The 13793-nt window shown below is 44.8% G+C and overlaps 1 protein-coding gene across 2 annotated transcripts in view; it reads left to right on the plus strand.

Annotated features, from left to right (window-relative positions):
• Nucleotides 1-13793, plus strand: part of RASGRP3 (RAS guanyl releasing protein 3) — a 75212-nt gene that overhangs the window by 22274 nt on the left and 39145 nt on the right. Inside the window, exon 1 of one of the 2 annotated variants that reach the window (XM_032216814.1) lies at nt 4011-4095. The exons of the other annotated variant lie outside the window; for it this stretch is intronic. The gene's annotated coding sequence lies outside the window, so the exon portion shown is untranslated. Of the gene's footprint in view, nt 1-4010; nt 4096-13793 lie in introns of those variants that run through there. 2 annotated transcript variants of the gene reach the window in all.

A 13793-nucleotide genomic window follows, 5' to 3' on the forward strand; every position in this document is an offset into this window, starting at 1 on the left:
ATCCCTAGGAAGAAAGCAATGGCAAGCCACTTCTGATAATGTTACCAAGAAAACTTCATGGATTTGTTCATGTTTTCACTAAGATTTCAGACAGTTCCTACAATGCATTATGATGCCAACTAGCTTCTCATCTATTCTGTTTGCAAACTTTAATATAGGTACCATAGGATGCAAAACATGGACCCCATTTTCTCATACCAAAGTCATTAACTATCTTACTTATTTTCAATATTTGTTCATTTAACAAGTAACCTGGGTTTCCATACTTCTGGCAGAAAGTAAGCAAATCTAACAAATATAATGAATAAAATAACAGCACATTTTAAAACCACAATACATAAAGCAGATTTCAGAAAGGAAAAATGAAATGAAAACCAAAATGCTGAAGACTTTTTCCCCCCTCTGAATATCAGATCTGTAAAGGCTCCAAATTCAAAATCTAGATTTTTCTATGAGTTCTCTGGAAAAAGGTTATCTTTTCTCACTCCTAATCAGGAAGTGAAACGATTCAAAAATGGCAGTTCCCCGGGGAGCTCAAAATAGTACATTTTAAATATAATATGAACATGTTTGGATAGATCAGCATAGGTGTTAAGAAGATTGTTATGTACAAGAGCCAGTCGGGTACAGAAATTCAATAAACATCTACCATATTTTCTATGCAAAGGATAGAATTCTATACAGTATAAACAAACACTGTCTATTTATACTTCTGAGCTTCTTTAGCTTTTCTAACCTGTAAATACAGTTGCAATCTTTGTTCCTGTTTTCCTTAAGTTACCATTTACACCATTTAATTCAGAATAAACATTCCATTTTTCTTACCTGTGTGTGTTGGAGAAACCTTATTCAGCTGGCATTGAGGGAAGTGTCTATTTCTGACATGATAAATATAGGGGAAGCTTATGTATCTTTTTTTGTCATCTATTCCTAAGCTCTGCTTTCCATTCAACAGTTTTCAAGACTCTAAGACAGTTTTACAAAAGTTTTCCTTTATTATTACAGGTACTCCTCAACCTACAACCACAATTGAACCCAAAATTTATGTTGCTAAGCGAGAAATTTGTTAAGTGAGTTCTGCCCACTTTTCTTGCCACAACTGTTAAGTAAATCACTGCAGCTGTTAAATTAGTAACACCGTTTTTAAGTGAATCTGACTTTCCCATTGACTTTGCTTGCCAGAAGTCACAATAGGGGATCATAGGACCCCAGGACACTGCAACCATCATAAATATGAAACCAACATCTGAATTCTGATCACATAACTATGGGGATGCTGCAGTGGTCATATATGAAAAATGGTCATAAGTCACTTTTTTCAGTGCCGTTGTAACTTCGAATGGTCACTAAATGAACTGTTGTAAATCGACAACTATCTGTATTTTACAATAGATGAAATGAGTCCAGTCTATTATGGGTATCATACCACACTGCTCAGTTACCAAATACAGTGCTCAGATGCTGGATAGACTGGATTGTTTTAACATCTGCTCTCCATATACCTCCAGTCTCTAGGACTCAACTTTTGCCCTGCTTTATTATCTCTGATGCAGAGCTCCATCCTGGATTGCAAAACTCCAATCAACCCTTGGATGGCAGCAAAGGCTCAGGTGTTCTGAAACCCTTAGCTGTCAAATGATGCCTCTTAGATTGTTGTAGCTCAAACATGGTAACCCTACACTCTTCTGGCTTCTAATGGGATTAGGCTTGGAGGCAGTAAGAGGGGGTGACTTGGCTGGCTTCCAAGGAGGGTATAGTGGTGAGGCAGAAATATATGCAGTGGGGTGAGTTGTGGCCAAATAAATAGCTGGGGCAGAATAGAGCTTCCAATATTTTATCTCTTTCTGTACCAAAATCTATTGGTTTCTTTAAAAAAAACCTGAACATTTCATCTATATGTGCCTTCTGTAAGTGAAGGACAGTAGGGGAAGAAACAACAAGAAAGCCATGTTATTTACTGGCCAATAATAATTCTGTCCCTTATAACATATAGTAGGATACCATAGTTGATAGTACTGAACAGCATTGAGAAATCTAAAAGGACTAAAAGGATCACTTGAAAGTCTAAAAGGACCACAAAGGCTGCATTCCCTCATCTAAGTCCCAGTAAAAACCTTGTACCAGAGCAATCAGTGCTATTTCTACCCCATGACCAGGTCTGAAGCCTAAATGAAGTGGATCCAGATAACCCATTTGTAGTTGATTCCCCATCGCCTTCCATAAGAGGTAGAGAATGTGCAAAATTGTCACATCAAGTCTGAATCAGAGATTGTTTTTCAGTTGGAAGTACAATCAGCTACAAAAATAAAAGCTCATGGTCATCATTCTTTCTTTCATTTTGACCTCCTTTCTTAAGGGGTTCTCTAACGAGTGGGTGGGGGGAACCTTTTTAATCATAGGATTTTTGAATAGTTACTTAATTAATCACCTGCCATTTAATCTATGAATTGTATCAGTGAAATTAACTGGCTTCTTCCCAGACTCCCATTTTCTTTTTAAGACACAGTTGAAAGGATAAAACATCTTACTATATTATACATGCAAAAAGAAGTGTTCCAGCAATAATGGAAAACTAACTTTAATTAGAGGAAAATCAACCTGTACAAAATTTGCATGTTCCATGAAAGAACATTTCAATGAATACTTAAAGCACACCACCCAGAATTAAAAGTGCTTTTTTAAAAATTCCAGTCCAAGTACACAACCAATGGTAGGATTCAATTGTTTATACTACCGCTTCTGTGGGCATGGCATGGCATGGTGAGCCTGTGGGCGTGGTGTGGACGTGGCATGGCTTGGTGGGCGTGGCAGGGAAAGGATGCTGTAAAATCTCCATTCCCACCGCACTCCAGGGGAAGGATACTGCAAAATCCCCATTCCTTCCCAATCAGCTGGGACTTGGGAGGCAGAGAATAGATGGGGGGGGCAGTGAAAGGTGGTATTTACCAGTTCTCTGAACTACTCAAAATTTCCACTACCAGTTCTCCAGAACTAGTCAGAACCAGTGGTGGGATTAAAAAATTTTTACCCTCATTTCTGTGGGTGTGGCTTTATGGACGTGGCAGGGGAAGGATACTGCAAAATCCCCATTCCCTCTCCACTCTCAAAATTTCTCCAGAAAGTTCTCCAGACGCTGTCAGAACTGGCTGAATACCACCTCTGGTCAGAACCTGCTGAATTCCACCTCTGTCACAACTATATAAAATCCTGCAGGAGTCTAATTCCTAATGCCTCGGGGGACTGAAGAAGGGTTATTCAGAGGAGGGAGCATTTTTACAGCTAAGGCCACACTGATTTTAAAAACTTTCTTTTTAAAATCAGTGTCCTGCCAGGAAAGAGATTGACAGTGATGTCACCAAAAATGGGATGGTCCCAAATTTGTGTTTTGCTAGAGTAGAAACTTTGAAGAAATTGTGGGAGGCTGATTTTTTTTTAGTGTATTTAAATATGTAAGTTTTGTGCTAAATGACAATGTGTTTTAATTTTAGCTGTTAAAAACCAACTAAACTAAAATGTATTATAATGAAGGTGCTCCTTAGCCCATAAAAAGAGCGTCGATTAAAGGAATCCCCCCCCCCAAAAAAGTCAGAAATCATGTAATTAGTAAGGTCTTGGTGAAATCTGTTCACAAACTGAATCAATGAGGCAGGATTACTGTAATATCAGATAGAAAAGCAAAACGTGCAGGTTAAGCTACAATGCAATGTTTTTTTTTAATTTTCTACCGTAGTTGGTCCTACCTTTAGATAAGGAGCCTTATCTATTTTACATTTATAGTTTACGTTTATGGTTTGTAAAGTCTGCCTCTGAATTATAATTCTGAGGGGTAGCACAGGTTCTGCTCACATGGTTTTTGCTAAGATTGATGTTAAGAAAAGAAAGTGGTTTGTTGTTTAAATGGGGGTAGAAGAACGATTGTTGGAGACTGACCTCTTGGCACAACCAAGAGATTTATCAAAGGGTGCATGTGACTAAGTTAAGTAAGAGACACAGCCCCAGCTTGAAGGAAACAGCTGCTCGTTTTTGCTTTCACACTTGGCAGCTGGACAAAGAAGGGAGATGTTTGTGTTGAATACCTCTGCAAAACTGAGTACAGTAAGTGATTTTCTCTGTTGTCCTTGGGTTGGGAATGTGTTTGCATTTTTTTTAAAGCCAGGAATACTACTTTTTTCTCTTGTAGCTTCTTTCGTAAAAGTTGAAATCTAGATTGCTATCTCATGGATTTACCGTAGTTCCACAGACTAGTTCTTTTAACTAACTAATACACCAGAACCTGGGTTACTTTGCTTCAGGGAAAGAAAAATAAATAAAGCTAGCTAGCTTAAACTACAGCGTTGTAATTGCTTTTCAAGGGTATTCGGCTTGGCTTGCCATGTGCGGTTTAGAACGGGGGATACTGTTACTTTAAAGAGCAAATACTTACAGCTGCAGCTGCTGTTGTAGTGTTGCTGTTTGCCGGAGAAGCTGTAGCTTGTACAATTCTTCCCCCCCTCCCCCCCCAAAAAAAAACAAGGTACAAGAATGTGGTCCTGCTTATGGTGTGCCGGCTATTGTTTCCTTACAATGTCACGAAGAGGCTCACGACGTCAAGCGCCTTGTATAACAGTGAGACTTCTTCTATGGCAATTTAGAAGAGAGCTCAGCACTTTTCAGTGGCAGCTATCAGGGGAAAACACATTGCTGACTTTGAGCTAATAAAAATGCAGCAGACAAATGCTATCATGTATCATGGTGCCAGACAAGATTTCCAAAAATATTGTTCTTGTCTGCATAGTTATTGGGATTGCCAGGAGAGAACTCCTTGTAGCAGGACAAGGAGTTCCTTAATTGCTACTAGCTGTTGGAATTTGTTTAAGCTCTTGATAAGGACTCTGTTGTCTTGCTATGTGCATAAATTACTTAAAAGTCTGAGGGGAGGAGGAAAGCTGGTTGTCTTTAGGGCTGTTGTCAGCTTCTAGGAGCCTCTGATTGGCCACTGTGAGAAATAGGATGCTCCCTGGGTGGACTTTGGGTCTTGATGTTCTTTTTTAACTCAATGAAACAATTCAAGGTTGCCCTTGGAGCCAGAATTATAGGGGCTGAAAGGGTCAGTTGAAGGTGATGTGGCAAATAAGCCACCCTACCAGGATTACTGCTAGTTGAGACAGGAACTTTAATTCCTACCTGTGATAAGTCTTCTCTGCATTTTATGGTCATGGGTGGCATTTGAACTTGTCTCTGTGCCTACATTTTTGCTTTAAAATAAATATAATATTTTTTTTACACATAGCAGAAGCGTGAATGCAAAGTACTTTAAATTTCTGTAGTCATAATGATACTGCAAAGTATAGAGGCTTAGATGATTTCCTGTCTTGTCCAGGTTGACAGTTTTGATTTGACTACTATTTTAGGAATGGAAAAGTGAAAGCAAAGTGTGAAATGTCATGCTGGAAAAGGGAAGAACAGGAATGACATTTGTTTTGATTTTACAACAGAAGTCATGGCAACCTAAAGGAATCCACAGTTATGATTATTAAGTATAAGTGGCTAAGATTGATAGGTGTAATTTGGACTAGTGCAGGAGGTCAGCAACCCACAGCTCTGGAGCCACAGATGGTTCTTTTATCCCTCTGCGGCAGCTCCCTATCACCAGTCAGCTCCATAATTGATAGGACTTTCTCGGTTAGGACAGGTAGAAGAAAAAGGATGCCGCGCTAGGAGAAGACTCTATGGTGGGGGAACCGGACTTCTGGTCAGTTCCAGAATTGAATGGGGGGCTTCCAGTTAGGACCTTTATGGCTCTTCGATTGTTTAAGGTTGCCGACCCCTGGACTAGTGGTTTAGGCACCAACTTAAAAGTGAGAGACTACGAGTTCTGGTTCGGCTTTAGCCATGAAAGCCAGTTGGGTGGCCTTAAGCCAGTTATCTCTCAGTTGAACTCACACAGGAGGGTTGTTGCTGTGGGGAAAATAGGACCAGGAAGGTGTGTTGGATAGGTTTGCTGTTTTGGGTTATTTGTAAAAATAATAAAGGCTGAATGCAAATAAAATAAATAATCTAGATCTCCCAGTTAACTGGAGGAATTATATTGTCCATCCTTTAAATGCTAGTATTTGATTGTATGCATGGGAATTTCCATTGCTGTATGGAAACCTGATTGCATGAGATTGCATGTTTCTTTCCATGAGATAAGTGATATAGTCTCACAATTTTCCTGCATTAATTCAAAACCTTTCAAAAATTACTTGTCTTTTTCTTGTTTTCAGCAGCTAGTGTTTCTCTGTTCTATTGCAATAGTAGCAATACGGCAGCCATTCTATGTCTAGAGCAAGCAATCCACCAAATTTTAAATTTTAAAACTTTCTGCCTGACCACCTAATAATTGGGCATTCTAAATTAGGATTATCCTTGCTCTAGATAAGGGTTTTAAATCTTTCTCCCTTTTATCATGAAGATTGGTCCTCAGAAGTACTGATTGCCTGGATTAGGGGAAACACATGTATACATAAAAAGATACTTCAAGGGAATAATCTTCACTAGAAAATTGGGGGAAATGAAAAAGGTTAATCTCCTTGTACCAGGATCTTAATCCAGATTACTTTTAAAGGGAACAGAAAAGCAGTCATGCATTTTACAATCCTTTTTGCTAAAGAGATGCCCAAAGCAGAACTTTCACATCTACAACTTTTTCCCCAAGGCCTTTGTTGTGGTTTGGTGGGGGGGGGGGGAATATTCAGTACCAGATAGCTCACTTCTAAACTATTGTGGGAAGTTATCATCCAGCCCTCTCCCAGAAAAATGAAATATCCTAGGAAATATTGAAAAGGCAGAATATTTCTCTGGATATGAAAAGAAAGAAACATGTTTTAAAAGACAGAATAGTTCCCTGTAGCTTCCTGCCCATCCCCACTGTTAATAGGCCATTAAGAAGGCCAAGCTAGTCCCTTTTACATAATAAAGACTTCTCCACTGCAGGCCCAGGGGGATGGGAGCAAAGGCCCTTTACTCAACTGACCACATGGCATCTGAGAACTCAACTAAACCTGGATTCAAAACACAGCCCAGAGAGTTGCCCCGGCATGGCCCTATGGGAGTCGGACAACCAATCAGAATACATTTCTTACACAGGAACAGGAAACAGGGAGGTGGGACTGAACAGGTTATAAAAAGCCTAGCAAGCCCCTCTCTCGGCCCTTCTCTTCTTCTCCACCAATATTGAAGCATGTGATCCCCTTTTCTGTTCAGGACCAAAGCCATGTGGTCCTGTCCACAATAAACCATCTTTCCAAGCAGCCTCCATGTCTCCAGTGTCTTTTTCCCCACTTGGAGCCGAACCCAGAAGGACATTTCTTTCATCACTATTATGGAAGGAAAATAAGGAACAGAGTTTATTGGATTTTCCCAGAGAAAAACAGTGAGTTTTTTTTTCTAATTTCTAATTCAAAGTTAATACCCTGATCATTGATCTCTCTCCTTTTGGCCAATGAGAGTTGAAACACAGACAAGATTCGGGAAAAGATTCAGTCTTTAGCAAAAAAAAAAAAAAAAAATAACCATAGGACATATTGCTTCTTATTTTCTCTGTTCGTGCCAGTGAAATTGCATTTTTTAGCATATAGTACTCCGCTTAGTAAACCTGTGAGTTAATTGATGTGGAATTCTGTGAGACAGACGGTGTGTGAACAAAAGATAGCAGCAGGGGTCAGGGATGTGTGAAATCACATTTAGGAGTTCCCAAACAAAATTAATGGATTTTCCATTCACATGGAAGGTGTTAATGTAATTGTTGTAAATGAACAGGTGAATTTTAGTGGGAAGAGAACACTAGAAACAAAATACTAGCAGCGGGATCCGGGGGGCGGAGCCTGTTGCCGAGGAGGGCTCAACCGAGCTCCTCTCAGAGATCTGGTCTGTATATCTAAATAAGGTTTAGGTTTTTTAGGTTTTAGGTTTTATTTGCATTTGTAGGCCGCCCTTTTCCCTGAGGGGACTCAGGGCGGCTCACAGAAAACCAGGGAAAGGGGAAATAAAACATTGAGACAACACATAATAAAATAATGAGCAACATGCATACAACATTCGGGCGGGGTAGAAATCCTTATCCCCAGGCCTGACGGGCGAGCCAGTTCTTCAAGGCAGTGCGGAAGGCCTGGACGGTGGAGAGGGTACGAATCTCCACGGGGAGCTCGTTCCAAAGGGTCGGGGCTACTGCTGAGAAGGCCCTCCTCCTTGTGGTTGCCAGCCGACACTGGCTGGCCGATGGAATGCGGAGGAGGCCTAATCTATGGGATCTTACAGGTCGTAGGGAGGTAATTGGCAGAAGGCGGTCTCTCAAGTATCCAGATCCACTGCCATGTAGGGCTTTATGGGTGATCAATAGCACCTTGAAGCGCATCCGGAGATCGACAGGTAGCCAGCGCAACTCGCGGAGGATAGGTGTAATGCGGGTGAATCGGGGTGCACCCGCAATCACTCGCGCGGCTGCGTTCTGTACTAGCTGAAGTCGCCGGATGCTCCTCAAGGGCAGCCCCATGTAGAGCACGTTGCAGTATTCCAGCCTAGAGGTCACAAGGGCCCGAGTGACTGTTGTGAGGGCCTCCCGGTTCAGGTAGGGTCGCAACTGGCGCACCAGGCGTACCTGGGCGAATGCCCCCCTGGTCACAGCCGCTATATGATGGTCGAATGACAGCTGTGGATCCAGGAGGACTCCCAAGTTGCGGACCCTCTCTGAGGGGTGTAAAATTTGACCCCCCAGCCTGAGTGTTGGATTATTGGCCAAATCTTTGGGAGGAAAACACAACAGCCACTCGGTCTTTTCCGGGTTGAGCACAAGCTTGTTAATCCTCATCCAGTCCATGACGGCTTCAAGCCCCCGGTCCATCACGTCAACCGCTTCATTGATTTGGCACGGGGCGGACAGATACAATTGAGTATCGTCCGCATATTGATGGTATCTGATCCCGTGCCTACGGATGATCTCTCCCAGCGGTTTCATGTAGATGTTAAATAGTAGGGGGGATAAGACCGAACCCTGCGGCACCCCATATTTTAGGGGCCTTGGGGACGATCTCTGCCCTCCCACTAACACCGACTGCGACCTGTCCGAGAGGTAGGAGGAGAACCACCGTAACACGGTGCCCCCCACTCCCACCTCCCGCAGTCGTCGCAGAAGGATACCATGGTCGATGGTATCGAAAGCCGCTGAGAGGTCAAGGAGGACCAGGATGGAGGGATGTCCTTCATCTCTGGCTCTCCAAAGATCATCCATCAATGCGACCAAAGCAGTTTCCGTGCTGTAACCGGGTCTGAAGCCTGACTGGAAGGGGTCTAGATAGTCTGCTTCCTCCAAGGACCGTTGGAGCTGGAAGGCCACCACCTTCTCAACAACCTTCCCCAGAAAGGGGAGGTTGGAGACCGGGCGATAGTTGTTAAGGACAGCTGGATCCAAGGATGGTTTCTTCAGGAGGGGTCTCACCACCGCCGCTTTCAGTGCGGCGGGGAAGTTCCCCTCCCGAAGGGAGGCGGTTACAACCGCCTGGATCCAGCCTCGTGTCACCTCACTGCAGTTAGAAACCAGCCATGAGGGACACGGATCCAGGACACAGGTGGAGGAACTCACAGCTCTCATGGCCTTGTCCACATCCCCGGGGGTAACCTCCTGAAACTCAACCCAGAGCTGTTCTACTTGGTCCCCCTGTGCCTCGGCTGGAACTGCAGGTGTGGAGTCCAAGTCCGTCCGAAACCGAGCAATTTTGTCCGCTAAGAATTGGGCATATTCTTCAGCTCTGCCCTGCAAGGGTTCCCCCGTCTCCCTTTTGTTCAATAGGGAGCGGGTTATCCTAAACAGGGCGGCTGGACGGGACTCAGCGGATGCGACCAGGGAGGCTATATGTGATCTTTTAGCTGCCCTAAGTGCCCTAGTATATTCCCTGGTGCAGGTGGTTACCATTGCTCGGTTCGATGCGGACTTATCGGACCTCCAACGGTGCTCTAGGCATCTCCTCCGGCGCTTCATCTCCCGGAGCTCCTCGGTGAACCAAGGGGGTCTCCGGGATCCGCCGCCTCGGAGGGGCCGCAGTGGCGCAATCCGGTCGAGGGCCTCTGACGCTGCCAAGTGCCACGCAGCAGCCAGAGTCTCTGCCGGACTGTGGGCGAAAGTGTCAGGAATAACCCCAAGCTCTGTCTGGAACCTTGCTGGCTCCATAAGACGCCTGGGGCGGAACCACCTGGTCGGTTCCTCCTCCCTACAGTGGGGGTTTGGCCTCCGGAAGTCGAGCCTCAGTAGGCAATGGTCTGACCACGACAGGGGTATGATGTCACTCCCCCTCAGACCAAGATCACACATCCACTGCTCCGAGAGAAATACGAGGTCAAGCATGTGTCCCGCTGAATGGGTTGGGCCTCGGATTACTTGAGCCAAGCCCATGGCTGTCATGGAAGCCATGAACTCCTGCGCCCCATCAGAGTTTTCACCGAGCGACGGCAAATTAAAGTCCCCCAGGACCATCAACCTAGGGAACTCAATTGCCAGCTCGGCTACCGACTCGAGGAGCGAGGGGAGGGCTGCTGCAACGCTGTTGGGAGGCAGGTACGTTAGCAGCAAACCCACTTGACCCTTGAGGTCCAACTTTAACAGCAAGGACTCACACCCGACAATCTCCGGAGCAGGGACCCTACGAGGAACTAACGACTCCCGGATGACAACGGCCACACCCCCACCCCTTCCCTGGGCTCTCGGCTGATGTAGCACCTGAAATCCTTCTGGGCACAGTTCTACAAGGGGGACTCCTCCCTCTGGGCCCAGCCAGGTCTCAGTAATACATGCCAGGTCTGCCCTCTCGTCTAAAATTAAGTCCCGGACGAGAGGTGCTTTATGTACAACAGACCTGGCATTTAGCGACAACAGCCTGAGACCAGGGTCCTGACTACTTGCGCCATCTGGTCTTGGAGTGGGACTCCTAGGGCCGGAAGGAGGGATCTCTGTGATGTAGCGAACCCTCCTTCCCCGGTAATGGCCTGCCCTAAAGTCCCCGCCGTATCTGCCCCTCCCTGTTACGACCGCAATACCCCGACCCTCTCCCGTGTCTTTAGTCCCCTCAACCACCCCCATAGCCCCCGCAATTCCCGGCAGGTCCTCCGAATCAAGCACACTCATTTATACACTCAAGCAATCCCCACGAAATAATTAAAAACACATAAAAAATACAACAATCATGGAATAATAAAAGTGGGATCATCCAGTTCACACATACAATCACATGCACTCACCATACCATTTAAAAATTTGCGCAGCGTGCGTAGATCTTATAAAAGAATATATATAGAAGGGGAGGTAGCATTTCTTCCCTTCTTACGTAGTTGGGAAGGTCCCAAAAGTCCAGGCGATTAAAAGAAATCGTCAAAGATGTTAAAGTCCGGTTTGTCAATAATGTCAGTGAAGGCAGAGTCTGGGTAGTTGAGATGGTTTCCCTGGGACGACGAGGGGCAATATTAACCAGATGGGTACAATTTGTTCGTACGTGAAGAAGCCCAACAGATGTAATTGTAGATGTAATTATAGGAGGGGTGGGTAGATGGTAATTAAAGAGGCGGTAAAGATGATAAAGATGGTAAAAATGATGAGACCAGCCAAAGGATGGAGGAAGTGCCAGTAATGGCCACTGGGGGGAGTCTGAGGTCCACATACGCTGCCTTTCCGGAGCAATGGCGTCCAATACAGAATGGTCCGGTGGACGATTTTGCCTAACGTGGCCCTCCTGAGGCAGCAGCAGCAACAGATGATACCCAACACAACAAAGAGCCTGTCGTTGAAATCCTGGGATCACAGTCCAGGTGGATAGATGATAAGTAAAACGTTGCAGAGCCCAGTGGAAGCAACGGCAAAACACAAAAAGGATGCCGTGCCAGGGGGAAAGGAAGCAATCAGCAGGGCCGCAGTACAGAGCAACAAAGTTGCGGTGGGGGTAGAGAGCCAGTCCTCCAGTCCAAACAGGCACTTCCATACAGTTCCCTACCCTCTGTTCAGGGCACAAATCAAGCCTCCCAGGGTAGCGGGGCAGCCTCCTAAGGCAGCGGGGCCGAAGCCGCCGCCGCTCGCGCAACGCCGCCACCGCCGCCGCCCAGCTGTTCGAAAAAATCACCGAGGGAGGTAATACCGTCCAGGGGCCACCCGAAGGCAGCCCCCTCCTCAAATAATTACCTCCCCGGGAAGCCCGAATGTTGATCTCTTGCAAGGACCCCTCCGTTGTCATGTTCGGGGTCCTAGTCGCCTGGAATCTATCGCTATTATTTCTCAGTAGCCGGAGCGTTGAAACTCGGCGGCCATTCCCATTCTCACGCATGCGCCATGATCACCCCTTTTTGGCTAAGAAAGGGGCAGGGAGTAGCTCTGTGTGCTAGGGTCTATTCGTAATCCACAGCCTTTCTCTTTTTTTCGGCTGTGGACAGAGATTAGATCCAGTGGGAGCGGAGCTTTTATCTCCAGCCAGTTCTTCTCAGCTGCCTTTTTTTTGCAGCCCCAGACAGGCGAGCCCCCCCCCCCCAGGACAAAGCAAAGTTGTTTCAAGCTAGGATTAATACGGGCGGGTCCCACTCCTGTGAGATTTATGCTTTTATTGCTATCTTAAATACCAGCACCATTTGTCTTAGAGACTTCTTTGTCTAAACGGACTTCAAAATGGCGATTTCTCTCCGTTGGTGACTGATAGTGGATGTACTTAGCCGGTTTTACCTTCCTGCAGACCGCTCCTTAACAAAATAAACTCTTTTTTTTTTTTGGAAACAGAGGGGAGCGAAAGCGCTGTTTATTTGTTTATTTATTATGGCACCCAGGTCAAAATCGAAGCGTCTCTCTACAAATGTGCCTAAAGAATCTAAAGAATTTATATTGGAGTCACAGCCCTTGTCTCCTATGCCCTCTACTGGAGAATTTTTAACACAGGAATCTTTCTTTCAAATGCTTAATGATTTTAAACAAGAAATCAAGGAATTTGTATTGGAGCTATATGATGATTTAAAGTCTAAAATTGACCAAATGAAGGCGAATACGTTTGCAGCCGTGTCTGCCCTGTCAGATTATTCTGCTGAAATAGAGAATAAATTGGAAAGCTTGGAGGAGGTTAATTAATTTGACTACTAATATTCAAATATTACAACAAAAAATTAGAGACACCGAAGAACAACTCGTGATGATAAATTTTAATAGGAAGGCATTTGCAATAAGAGTCAGAGGACTCCGCGAAAAGGAGCGAGAGAATTTGAAACAGACCTTTGTTGAAGCCTTCAGCCATGCGGTGGGAAGCCTGGGACTTAACTTTGATTGGCAGATTCGGAAAATCTATCGCCAGAACTCGTTGGTAGCGGAACAGCGACAGCTCCCGAGGGACATAATTATATATTTTTCCACAAAAGAATCCAGAAACGCGATTATGCAAAAGTTTCATAATAACAGTCTGCGAGTTGATGACCAGGACTTGATTGTCTTTAAAGAAATACCTTTCCAGATGTTGAGAGCAAGAAGAGACTACGCCTTTTTAACTAAAGAGCTTAGGAATCAACAGATTCAATACAGATGGGAGGCCCCAGCCGGCATTACGGTCACATTTGAGAATCAAAGATTTCGTCTTAACTCTGTTTCGGAGGCTCGAGATTTCTATTACAAGACTTTGAAGGCGGGACTTCCTGATTCACTTGGAAAAGAGGAGAGACAAGCGGAAGGAGAAGGCAAGCGGCAGGCCGCGTGGCTGCAAGATGGAGGGGGTAGCCTTTCCTCCCTCTGAGAAGCAGAAAAGCGGAGATCGAGGATTTAGACATTT

This window comes from Thamnophis elegans, chromosome 4, assembly GCF_009769535.1.
Source record: "Thamnophis elegans isolate rThaEle1 chromosome 4, rThaEle1.pri, whole genome shotgun sequence".
Classification (NCBI taxonomy): Eukaryota; Metazoa; Chordata; class Lepidosauria; order Squamata; family Colubridae; genus Thamnophis; species Thamnophis elegans.